Source organism: Mytilus edulis, chromosome 10, assembly GCF_963676685.1.
Source record: "Mytilus edulis chromosome 10, xbMytEdul2.2, whole genome shotgun sequence".
Lineage (NCBI taxonomy): Eukaryota > Metazoa > Mollusca > Bivalvia > Mytilida > Mytilidae > Mytilus > Mytilus edulis.
Genome location: NC_092353.1, coordinates 77,643,343 through 77,653,730, shown reverse-complemented (window position 1 = coordinate 77,653,730; position 10,388 = coordinate 77,643,343).

The window sequence follows — 10,388 nt, the reverse complement described above, 5'->3', positions numbered from 1 at the left end:
AGTATAATTATTTGTAAAGCTGATTTAAAACTTCAATGTGTTAAAATATTTCGACTTATTGTAAAGCCTTTCGCAAAGAAAAAACAGTCAAAAATATAAAATTGAAGTAAACAGGTGTTGTATGATTGCCAATGAGACAACTATCCACCAAAGTTCAACTGAAGTCGATGAAGCAATCATAGACAACCATAAGGGCATAAACAATGAAAAACCTAAACCATATGTCAGCTATAAATGGCCCGAAGAGAGTAAATATGAAACAATTCAATCGAGAAAACTAACAGAACAGCCAAATTTAAAACAAAACATTTTACAAAAACAAATAAAATCCACTGAACTACAGGCTCCTAATATTTGCCACACAAAAGAAAGTGGCAAGGTTGATCATGCTTGTAAGCGCTCAACCCTCCCCTGACATGGAACAGAGGTATGCTAGTGCAACATAAGAAAAATAAATTTAAAATGGTTTAACTCATCAGATAGATACAAATACAACTTCATCTACAAAACCACAAAGTATACTCGGTTTGGGACTTATACATGTAGTGCTTATTATGGTTTAAATTTATTGATAACAAAATTAATCTTAACACTAAAAGAAAACAATATTCAAAATTTGATAACAGTGTTAAATATGTAACCATTTAGAATGAGTTCATTTAAAGAGTGTATACATTTACCAATATCTAATATTAATTTCCAAGCTCAGTTTACAATATCACCCTAAAAGTTAGAATGTACTATTTCGTCATGTTCGTTTGAAATATGTTTTCTACGGGTACAGCAAAACCTTCAGACCAAATTTTCACATCTTTGAAAGAATTTAGTAATGGTTTTAAGTAAATTGTGGTGGCGAAATCACCTTCTTAATAGTTTACTAGTAATACATTTATAACGGTCTTAAAAATCAGAACGTCACTACAGACACGTGCCTAGCGAAGGAGTTGGGATACATAAATACCGTAAGACGGTGCTAAAGTAACATTACCGTCAAAAAATTTAAAAATTAAACAATTACGAAAGAAAAATCATTACTTTTGTCGTAATGTTTTGTGTAGATTTTCAGGTTTTATAACAATGGATCTTCTTCAACACAGCGTACAAATCCCGTACCAGGAGACCAGTTTGTCTGGTCCCTTAAAACAATCAGTACTAGTTCAGTGAAAATAGACGTCACACTTAACCAAGAAACGTATATAGCTAAAAAAAATTAAAACATACAATACTAACCAAGGCCAGAAACAACTGTCTGGGGTCAAACGCAAACATGCGGCGGGGTTAAACATGTTTTGTGATATCTCAACCCTCACCTATATCTCGAGCCAATGTAGAATAAACAAACACACGGTATTACGCACTGAAAAAACTAACTAAAACAATCCAATCGTTCTAATATAAGAATTGGTAACAGAAGAAACTAAGTAAAATTACAATGATATATAAATTAATAAGGAACTACTACATGCCTGCTCTAGACGGACATCAAACGGAAATCAAACATAATCCCTCCCGTTAGGGATTAAGTATCATACTATCCTCAAAGATATGAGAGGAACATACCCCGTAGCAGTAAACAACTTTTTTTAGACTCAATATGTTTATTTATGATGCAAAGATCAACACTATGCAATCTTTAATGACCTGACAGCAGTATAGTGAATTTATCCCTTCTTATAAGTGTGTTTAAATGTTTGGTAAGCTTTTGAAATTACATTTTTGTGATTTGATAACCATAAAAGATTGGATGTTAAATACCTCAGCGTATAAGATGTCTGCATTTTGAATTATATCTACGAATAATGTCGTTGTAGCGATGATACATTTTATTAAATGTTTTGACTTGTTTGTGATATCAAAAACCCTAATGTCATGATTTACAAACAATACTGGGATATTTGTCGTTAAAATCAAAAACGTTGTTACATAAACGAATCTGAAAGTTGAGATATATAAACACCATAATATGGTGACAATGGAAAATGGATATTCAACAGTTGGAAATAAAAAAGTATCACCTTTTTATAAATTTTGGTAAACTTCCCGTTTAAAGTATAGATATCAAGATCTAGGAAAAGGCAGCGTTCATTGTTAGTATTACCATAATTTAAAGTCAGTTCAGCCTGATAAATTTCTTTATTGTACATACTGAACATGTTATAGGAGTCATTATAGACGTGTTTTAAAATGTTTGGATCAGATGTAGTAAAGATAGGTCTTTGCTGATTTTAGTCATAAATTGTAACTCTTAACAATACAGAAACATGTCAGCAATAAATGGTGAACAGTTAAACCAAATTAGAATTCATATTGAACCATAGTAAACAAAATTGTTATCTTGTAAACATGACAGTGCAGTTACCTGTTTACCTTGACTATTAAACCAAATGGTGAAGATGAAGTCATCTCTTCGTAAATATTACAAACGCCATCACGAGTTGGTTGACCTTCATGGAATAAACGTTTCATAGATATGTTCCTTATGTCGTCACCACAATACTCTTCCCTTTTCAAGAATGGGACCTACCGATTTAGACTATTTATCAGCTTTGTAATAAATAGACAACAGGATGGTTGCCACATGTGAAGCAGGATCTGCTTACCCTTCCGGAGCACCTGAGATCACCCCCAGTTTGTAGTGGGGTTCGTGTTGCTGAGTCTTTAGTTTTCTATGTTGTATCTTCAGTTCTATGATTTGTCTGTTTGTCTTTACATGTTTTAGCCAAGGCATTGTCAGTTTATTTTCAATCTATGAGTTTTATTGTCCCTCTGGAATCTTTCGTCCCTCTTTTTTTTACTGTATCACAGCAGGTCTAATAGTTTTTGTATTTGTTGTTTTTAAAAAATGACATAAAAGACTTTAAACATATATACTCGCAATTTATGTTTTAGATGTGTGAATTTTGTCTAAGTGAGATTATGGGGCAAAGTAGTATATAGGGCAGGAAAATCAAACATTTCACAAAACAGATTCGGAATCTCTCATATAAACATGAATGTTATCCAGTACTATGGAACGCCACAGCTGTCTTGTGGAACTCTGATATTGCGTTATGTTGTTCTAGTAATACTTAGGAATAGTTTGTCTTATCATAATATGATTTTGACATTACGTAATGATGTTTTGATACTTCAATATGGAATAGTCATTACATAATGATATTTCGATATTACAGGATATGGTTTCGTGTTGACTTGATATAGTTTTGTCATTACTTGATGTGGTTCTGTCATAACTCGGTGTTTTTTCACCATTATTTAAGGTGGTTATGTCATTAGGCAAGAAAATACAAAAAAAATCTCCAAGAAAATAATCTGAAATGTTATGATAACATATATATTACAAGATGTATGTATGCGGTAAATATCAAAGGGAAAACATAAAGATTAAACCCGGATAGTATCAAAGTCATAAATTGTTGTTCCCTTTTTCTGTGTTCAGTTTCTTACAATCATACATGCACATCAACCCAACATCTCAGAGTCATTTATCTAGATGTTTTTTTTTTAAATTTGCATAGTTCTATTTCAAACTAGTAAGAATAGATATTCATGTATTTACATTTTGTACAAAACCATATATTTTCCAGTTAATTAATGGTCCGTTTTATTATAAATATCGCTATAAACAAATGCATTTAACGGCTTTCGTGCATTTTATGGCCACTTTTGTAAGAAAAATATTGTACTGCACTTATATTGATTTGTTTAAATTTGAATACTGTTGTTATGATTGATATTAAAAGCTTCTTTTTAAATTATTTTGTGCCGATCCGGAGTTTAAATAATTTAATTATAAAGAAAAACACAATTTCACATATCGCTAACTCCAAGTGTTAACAAACAGTCGTATAGGGAACCGTATAAAACCGTATTTGTCGTTCTACTGTTACAGAACTTTATCTGTTATATTCAAGTTATTTTTTCACATGTTGCACTCTATTTAAATGGACTAATTTTTTGATAGATTTACTTAAAACTATTACAAGTTTCGTCCCCGAGGGTATCACCAGCCCAATAGTTAACACTTCAGTGTTGACATGCATATCAATAATGTGGTCAGTTTTATAAATTTCCTGTTTACAAAACTTTGAATTTTTCGAAAAACTAAGAATTTTCTTCTCCCAGGCATAGATTTCTTAGCATTGAGGATCCAAATTCCAAACAGTTATGCCAAATATATAGAGTATTTTATAATTATGTAGACGAAACGCGCGTCTGGCGTACTAAATTATAACCCTGGTACCTTTGATAACTATTTAAACAACTGGGTCCATGTCACTTCTGATGGAAGTTTCGTCCCCGAGGGTATCACCAGACCAGTAGTCAACACTTCGGTGTTGACATGAATATCAATAATGTGGTCATTTTCATAAATTTCCTGTTTACTAAACTTTGAATTTTTCGAAAAACTAAAGATGTTCTTATCCCAGGCATAGATTACGTTAGCCACATTTGGCACAACTTTTTGGAATTTGGATTCTCAATGCTCTTCAACTTTGTACTTGTTTGGCTTTATTAATATTTTGATATGAGCGTCACTGATGAGTCTTGTGTCGACGAAACGAGCGTCTGGCGTACTAAATTATAATCCTAATACCATTGATAACTATTCTTGAGTTGGCTAAAGACTAGTTTTATATGCGAAAAAATATATCATTCGCATTGGTCAGGCTGTGTGTTTATATTCGAAGAGAGCGATACGATTAAGAATCCCATGACTTATATTTGAAGTCAATTTTAGGATTCGAAAAATAATGTATAGAAATGCCTCCAAGAAGTTCATTACTTTTTTCATGTCTTTTTAGTACCACGGAAGAATTTTTCAGCAATAGTTGTACTTTACATTTTTGGTAAGTAATAATCTTTTACTGATATTATAATACATTTACAGCATCATACTATGAGTACAATACAGATTGACAAATATATTTTTTATGCTTTTGTAGTTCACATGACTACACTGTCATTTGATTGATTTATTGTAGATTGATAGCTTAACTACCACTAAATAATATATGTATGTGCAATATGTGCTGACCAGAATGAATGTCGGGAGGTTTTTCTCCTCCACTCGAATATGCTTTAACATGTTAAAAGGGGTCATAATTTTGCAATGCCAACAACAAAACAGGAAAGTTAATCATTCTATTTGGTTAAAAATTACGAAAAAATAAACATCAATGAAAAACATATGTAATTAATTTTATATTTGGTCTGCACACTAAAACTTTACAACTATCGTTGTACACGAAAGTGTGTTCTCAATCTTTCCTTGGCTTCTTTAGAAATGAAGAAAACGAATGAGTGGATCAACAAATTGCCAGTTGACTCCCAATGGAGGTTTTTGCCATTGAATTACGCTTTTAACATTTGTTTGCATTGTTTGTGTGAACAAATGTCGTAGAAAGAGTATAGTTGTAAATAACATACATATCAGCAAAAAAAGATCGGCTATATAATTTTTCCAAGAATATGCCTTTTCAGGGCAATCTTTGTTGGTAATAAGAAACTGAAAAATTGAAGTCAATATAGGCTTTATGGAGACATTTTTAAAATTATAGTTTGTCTACGTTATATCTTGAAATTTATATTATACACCTGGAAAAAAGTATTGCAACACCTGTTTTTTTCCTTTAAACAAATTTCAAACCTTACGTGTATCCTTTTTTTTCTAAAATATGGTTAAATGTTCATAGTTTTGTGGTGAATTGGGTCTTTTAAAAGCTGATAGACATGTTGAACACTGTATAATTCAAATTTACTTATACTAAATTTAATTTTTAAAAAGACATCATTTTTGAGCACAAATGCACTGTTTACAACTAATGGTCTGCGCGAATCCAATTCCATCGGACAACTTCGAGTTGATGTCAAACACACCCATGTTGGTCTATTTTTTCAATTTAAACCAGGAATTTCAATATTTTGTATAACTTCCGTTCACACGGAGCACTGCTCCCAGCCGCCTTCTCATACCACCACATAACCGTCGTATTTGTTATTGTGTTTACTGTTGCCATTCATGGTGCAAATGCTGCAAGAATTTGCACAGGAGGTGTCATTTTTCGACCGATTATGTCCCAAATGTGCCCTATCGGGCCTACATGCTGGCCAGGGCAATGTCTCCACTGACTCGCCGTGAAGAAACGCTGTTACAGCCCACGATCGATGCGGTCGTGCATTATAGTCCATGAAAATGGCCTTGTCCTAAACGGGTGATTGTCAAAATGCGACACTACACTTGCCTCAAGGATTTCCTACTGGTATCTTTACCCATTAAGGTTACCACGAACAGGTCCAACTTGCAGTCATAAGACACGCATCCCCACACCATAACGGAGCCACCACCGAAAGCGACTGTCTATGCGGCATATGCGGTATTTGGCTGCCGCCAAACACGTACTCGGCCATCCGTGACATGCAACAAAAATCTGCTTTCGTCGGACCCATGCACCCTTCTCCAAGATAGCAAATTCCAGCAACGACGAGCTCGACACCACCGTAATCGTTTAACTTTGTGTCTAGGCGTTAACATTGGTCTTTTTACGGGCCTTCGGAAACGGTATCCTTCCCTTTTAAGTCGATTTCTCAAAACTGTTGAGGAGAGTGCACGATGTGGAAATAAACTCATCAGAGATACCAGGATAAAAATATCTTATTTACGCCAGACGCACGTTCTTTTCAATACTGTACTGTTAATAAAGGGGTTCTTCGAATAACTCGGCTATATAAGAGCTCTGTTTTCACGATCGAAAGTTACTGAAGGTCTCTCCGATCTGGGAAGGTCCTTCACATAATTGGTATTTTGATGTTTACTTACAATTCCGCTGATGGTTGAATGGTGGTGGCCCACGCGTCGGGCAATCTGCATTAACGACATTCAAGCTTCTCGCATGCCAATATTTTGCCATCTAACATCAGTAGAAAGTTAAGGAGGACCCATTTCATCAACTGTTGATAAGTTTTTCACAAACTACCTAACATACAGCATACGTATTTAACCCGTACCTCAAACTTGACTATAGAAAGTTTTAAGTGACGGCCTCGAACGGACAGCTCATTGGGAAATGCAAGGGCGAAAAACAATTAATTTAAGGTCAATCAGTAGGAAAGGTGTACACTATCAGATAAATAAAAATGAAAATAAAAAAATTGAAATTTCTGTTTTTTATTTCATTTTATATTTGGTGTTGTAATACTTTTTTCAGGGTGTATATATATACTTAAATATCGCATACATAGAAAAGAATGGATTACAACAAATTCATTATTTCAACATAATGACAAGATCTTTGTCCACTGTTTACTTTCAACACAGATATTCAAATTCCATTCATTTATTTTATGCGAACATACTAGTTGAACATGATGAAAAGTGCTGCTTAAAGCCTATATTTGTTCTTGATCTTGACAAAATCGTTATAATAGATCATACTATTACATTCAGCATAGGATTGGCACATAAATTTGATGTAACGTTAAATTATAATAATTGTTGTTACAAGTTGCACATATTATTGACAGTAACAATAATGATTATTGTGTTCTTTGTCCGTTTCAAAACATAATAATAAGAAACAATCACTTGTTGTCTCACATATTGATTTCAGTTAGTTTTTTATTCCAATATGTATTTCAAGATCTGCTATCATTAGAGCTCAGCGTGTACGTATGAATGATATGTGATTTATATAAACTATTTTAGGTGGTGCAATATTTGTTGTTCTATTTGTGTTATTCGTTTCAATATTATGGAGATACTATTTTAGAGGTAGGTAAAAATAAGTCCAGTTTTGAATAATAATATCGTTATATGATGATTAAAGAGAAAACAACTAAGGGGCAACCAAAAACAATCTAGCAACGCAATTGGCAAAACGTAGAGGTACAAGACAAAAGAACCGCAAAACTTTAAATTAAAAAAAAATCGAAGTATCTCGAACGTTTCAAAACACTGGTGATTACCTTTGGAACTCCAAGAAATTGTAAACATTTAGTAGATTTAGTTTGTGTTTAGCTGTTGGAAAAATCTCAGAATGCAACAGTTACACATCACGCTGATTATCTTTGATCAAATGTTCCTGGTTCAACTATTACTTAAGACATATGTAATAAAACTATACATGTCTTTGTAATTTTGAGAATACCATCTCTAGTATAAGTAATCAGGTACCTATATCTGGTATATTTGATTCTATGTGTCTGTAAGACAGAATTTACAAAGTGATACTTTGTATCTTATAGATCAGTGATCAAGCTTTTTTTGTCCATCTGGTAAGAATCATCTGACCTTGACCTCATATTATTTATCCAATGTTAAGTTCTAGTGGTTTGGGTTTGTTCCTTGGACTATATTTGGTGTATGGAATAATTGTAAGTTGTATTTGTTTATCTGAACAATTACTAGCAGACAACATTAAGTTTATGTTTAAATTATGTATTTCAACTAGTACGTGAGTACTGCTTTGTAGTACCGAGTATCGAATACCGAAATGATATACGGCTGATCGGTTTCCTGTTAGAATATTGCTGACCTTTCTTCATCAAATTGGTCTTCTTAACGACCTCTTTTCAGAAGAAAAAAAATGCATCACAATGATTAATTATACTAGTAAAAAAACTAATTGAACATAGTTTGTTTCGAATTATTGCACTAATTTTTCGTTAAAAATGCCTCCGAAAAATACCTGGGCTAAAAATGAGGGACAAAAGATACAAGAGGGACAGTCAAACTCATAAATCGAAAATAAACTGACAACGCCTGGGTAAAAAAATGATAGATGACAAACAGACAAACAATAGAACACATTACACAACATAGAAAACTAAAGACTAAGCAACGCAAACCCCAACAAAAACTAGGGATGATCTCAGGTGATCCGATAGGGTAAGCAGATCCTGCTCCACGTGTGGCCCCGTTGTGTTGCTTATGTTATAACAAATCAGGTAAATATTTTTATTCGGTAGGTCAAATTCATGAAAGGGAAGGGGATTGTAGTTACGACGTAGGACATATCCAATATCATTTGTGAAACGGTTATTCCATAACGGCCAACCAGCTCGTGATTGCGTCCGTAAAATTTACGAAGGAATGATTTTAACTTCACCATTTCGAAACCTTGGTTGAAGTTATATCCAGAAAATGAAAGTGATTTGACTGCTTTAAATCAATAACGCGTTGTTTATTTATTTGTAACTATAGACATTTTATATTTTTTCTATATTTTTGATAAATGAAGATGTACAGTAAGGATACTGATAATGTTGCATCATGCTTCAATTGCTTTACTTATGTTTTGGTGCTGTTAGCTATATATATAATAAACAAACATAATTTACTTATCAGATTTACGAAAGAAAGGTCCAGAACCAGAACTACGTTTAATTGAGGGTGATCCCTTAATATTACAATATATTCTTCCAATAAAGCGACATCGCCTTCGACTTTTTAAAGACGAGAAATACATAGCAGAAAAAGTAAATCTTAAAAAAAATGTTTTCAAAATAGAGAATGTTACACAGGTCGACGAGGGAAATTATTTTGCGCAAGTGTTCTATATAAGAAGCAGAATCACAAAGGTGACAGTACAATGTAAGTTACTTTTGATATATGTTGATCTTCATAACTTCACTTACTGTTGGCTCATCTATTTTCGTGATACCAATTTTCTCTGATGTATAGAAAACATATTTTCCTGGATATGTAATTCTTTGGTGCAGCCAAATTTTGCATAAAACTTTATAGGAAATGTGTTGTATGACGTTCATTATCACTGAACAAGTATACATTTTTGTTTAGAGACCAGCTAAAGCACGGGTGTTGGAGTTTCTCGCTGCATTGAAGACCCATTGGTGGCCTTCGCCTGTTGTCTGGTCTTTGGTTTGGTTGTTGTCTCACATTCCCCATTTCCATTCTCAATTTCATTCGATAAGATTTGAAATTTACCTGAAGTTGTTATACCGAAAACATCGACAAAATTTGAATAATAAAATAATTGTTATTCCCAAAAACATGCAGCGGAATTCAACATGTTTTTGAAAATCTCAACCCTCCACACGTCAACATATATATGTTTCCTCTAACAGATCGACAATTCAATGACATCTGTTGCAGTTGAAATAACTTGTTGCTTTTTGTTGGCTGTTGTTCGTGTGTTTCTTTGTCAATTGTGTTCTCCAATTTATTTATATTGTAGTCCTGTGGTGTTGAGTTGTCATTTTAATGTTATATTACACATGACTATAAAAGAGGGAGGTTTGGCATGCCACAAAACCAGGTTCAACCCACCATTTTTTCCTTAAAAAATGTCCTGTAACAAGTCAGGAATATGGCCATCGTTATATTATAGTTCATTTCTGTGTGTGTTACATTTTAACGTTGCGTCGTT